The 3,448-nt window shown below is 47.4% G+C and overlaps 1 non-coding gene across 1 annotated transcript; it reads left to right on the forward strand.

The window, feature by feature from the left end:
- Positions 1-2,049: 2,049 nt before the first annotated feature.
- trnat-ugu (transfer RNA threonine (anticodon UGU)) lies at positions 2,050-2,122 on the forward strand. Its single transcript has one exon. It is a non-coding gene; the product is annotated as a tRNA-Thr (tRNA).
- The last annotated feature ends 1,326 nt before the right edge of the window (positions 2,123-3,448 follow it).

The raw sequence follows: 3,448 nt of genomic DNA on the forward strand, positions 1-3,448 counted from the left end.
GAGAGAGAGTGTGGGGAAAGGGATCGAGAGAGGAAGAGGGAGAGTGTGCGGAAAGGGATCGAGAGAGGGGAAGGGGAGAGAGTGTGGGTGAAGTGGAGAGAGGGGAAGGGAGGATAGAGGGAGGGGAAGGGGAAGAGAGTGTGGGTGAAGTGGAGAGGGAAGGCAATAGAGGGAGGGGAAGTGAGAGTGTAAGGAGAGAGGCGGAATGGGAGAGAGAGAGTTAAGCGGAGAGACAGAGTGAAAAGAATAGAGAGGGAGAAGAGAGGAGGGAGGGGAGAGCGAGGGGGAAGGGGAAGAGAGAGGCGGATGGAGGAGGGGGGGAGAATGAGAGAGGGGAAATGGGAGAGACAGATTGGGAAGGGAGGGGAGAGAGAAAAGGGAGGAAGGAGATAGAGGGAGGGAAGGAGAGAGGTGGAAGGGGAGAGAGTGCGAAGCAGAGAGGACAGAGTGAGAAGGGGAGAGAGAGAGAAAGTGAGAGAGCGAGTGCAAGTCAGAGAGAGGGAGAGAGAAAGTAAGAGGAGAAAGAGAGAGAGAGAATGTGAGAGAGAAAGTGAGAGTGAAAGTGAGAGAGAGTAAAAAGAGCAAGAGAGAAAGAGAGAGAGTGAGAAAGGGAGAGAGAAAGTGATAGAGAATGTGATAAGAAAGTGAGGAGTAATAAAGCAAGAGAGATAGAATGTGAGTGAGAGAGAAAGTGTGCGAGAGAGAGAATGAGAAAGTGAGAACAAGAGAGATATAGCGAAAGGGATGGAGGGAGAGAAAATGAGAGATAGAGAAAGTGAGAGAGTGAAAGAGAGAGAAAGAGAGAGGAGGTAGCAAAAGTGAGAGAGAGAAATTGAGTGGGAGAGAATGTGAGAGAGGAGAAAGTGAGAGAGAAAAAGATAGAGAGAAAGTGAGAGAGAGAGAAACAGAGAGAGAGAGAGAGAAAGAGAGTGTGAGAGAGAAAAAGAGAGAGAAAGTGAGAGAGGGAGAGGCAAGTGAGAGAACAATTGAGATAGTCAACGCGAGAGAGAGAAAGTGAGAGAGAGAGAGAAAGTGACAGAGAAATTGAGAGAGAGGAAAGAGAGAGGAGAGAGAGAAACTGAGAGAGAGAGGAGAACAGGTGAGAGAGAGAGAGGTAAAATGAGAGTGAGAAACAGAGAGAAAGTGAGAGACACAGAGAAAAAGAGAAAGAGGTAGAAAGGGAGTGACAGAGAGTGACAGAAAGATAGAGAGAAAGATAGAGAGAGAGTGGTAGAGACACAAAGAGGGAGAAATATAGAAAGAAGGAGGCAGAGAGACTGAGAGAGAGATAGAGTGTAACTGAGTTGCCTTGGGATGTTTTAGAACATGAAAGTTGTTCTATTGTAGTTGAGAGGTGACTATTGAAGAGCCTGAGGCAGGTATCGGGTGATGAGACACAATCTGAGTGGTGAACTGTGCCCTGCCTCATTCTTCAAACACACAGCACTATTCAATTCAATTCAATTCAAATCGCTTTATTGGCATGATGACAAGGTACATCTTATGTTGCCAAAGCATCGAAAAACATTCATGGTTGAACACATAAACACTGATCTATCCATACAGTGTAGAAACAGATATATCCCTGAGTGTATAAATATACATTCATATAATTTGTATATACTCTTTTCTTATATTTAGTGGTTGTCCCTCTGTTTATGGCTAGCTGTAACATAGTGTGCCGCTAAGGTTACACAATTTCTTTCTTCCCCTAGTAGGTATGGGAGTTTTTGGTCGTCATTCAAATTTCTGAATTCCGGGCATATTTTTGTGAATTTTGTGTAGAAATTCTCCCTTATGCCCTGATATTTTCTACAAGCTGTGAGGAAGTGCATCTCTGTCTCCACCACACCCTGACTGCAATGAGAACATATCCTGTCCTCTCTTGGTAGCCGGGTCTGCCTGTGTCTACCTTTTTCGATCGCCAGGCTATGTTCACTAAGTCTGTACATTGTCAAGGTTTTTCTCAGTTTGCTATCCTTTACCATGGTCAGGTAATCAGCCATGTTGTGTTGCACGAACTGGAATGAGAAGCAATCCTGTATCGGTGGCTCCATAGCTCAGGGGTTAGAGCACTGGTCTTGTAAACCAGAGGTCGTGAGTTGAAATCTCACTGGGGCCTCTGTAGATTTAGGTTCTGTTTCTGAACTCGCCATTAATCCAAAGCATGTTTTCTTTTAAGTATGAAACAGTTCAGAGACCATCCCAAAAACAGGCTCTCACTCCCCTTCCCCTCTCCTTCCATTCAAATCCCCTGTTCTCCCCTTCACCCTCTCTCTACACATTCCCCTCTCTCTCTCACCTTCTTCACCTCCTCTCTCTACCGTTCCCCCTCTCACTCTGTCCTTTCCTCTTGGGGAGACAAGAAGGCGGATGGGGAGAGGGAGAGTAAAGGGAAGGAGAGAGACTGTGGGTGAAGTGCAGAGAGGGCCAGAGATAGAGAGAGGGGAAGGAGAGAGAGTGTGGGGAAAGGGATAGAGAGAGGGGAAGGGGAGAGAGTGTGGGGAAAGTGATAGAGAGGGGGGAACGGGAGAGAGGATGGGGAAGGGGAGAGAGTGTGGGGAAAGGGATAGAGAGAGGGGAAGGAGAGAGAGTGTGGGGAAAGGGATAGAGAGAGGGGAAGGAGAGAGAGTGTGGGGAAAGGGATAGAGAGAGGGGAAGGAGAGAGAGTGTGGGGAAAGGGGAGACAGGGATGGAGAGATGGAAGGAGAGAGGCGGAATGGGAGAGAAAGAGGGAAGCAAAGAGGAGAGAGAAAGAGAGGAGGTAGCGAGAGAGAGAAAGTGACAGAGAGGAGAGAGAGGGAAAGTGAGTCAGAGAGAAACAGAGAAAAAGAGAGAGGTAGAAAGGGAGTGATAGAGAGAGAGTGGTCGAGACACAAAGAGGGAGAAATATAGAAAGAAGGAGGCAGAGAGACTGAGGGAGAGATAGAGTGTAACTGATTTGCCTTGGGACGTTTTAGTACGTGAAAGTTGCTCTATTGTTGTTGAGAGGTGACTATTGAAGAGCCTGAGGCAGATATCGGGAGATGAGACACAATCTGAGTGGTGGACTGCGTCCTGCCTCATTCTTCAAATGCACAGCACTAACTGGAATGAGAAATAATCCAGTGCAGGTGGTTCCATAGCCCAGGGATTAGAGCACTGGTCTCGTTAAACCAGGGGTAGTGAGTTCAAATCTCACTGGGGCCTGTGCAAATTAGTTAATTCACAGCATGTTTACTTTTAAGTGTGAAACAGCTCCGAGACCAACACGAGAACAGGCTCTCTCTCCCTTCCCAATCTTCGCCTCTCCCTCCTTCCGTTCAATTCCCCTGCACTCCCCCTCTTTGCCTGCCTATCTCTCCCCTTTCCTCTCTCACTCTGTCCTTTCCTCTTGGGGAGAGTAGAAGGAGGAGGATGTTTAGAGAAGAGGTGAAGGGAAGGAGATAGAGATAGAGAGAGGGGAAGT

The sequence above is a fragment of the Somniosus microcephalus genome, unplaced genomic scaffold (genome assembly GCF_052327205.1).
Source record: "Somniosus microcephalus isolate GS21.2 unplaced genomic scaffold, FLI_Smic_1.0 unresolved_chr2, whole genome shotgun sequence".
Lineage (NCBI taxonomy): Eukaryota > Metazoa > Chordata > Chondrichthyes > Squaliformes > Somniosidae > Somniosus > Somniosus microcephalus.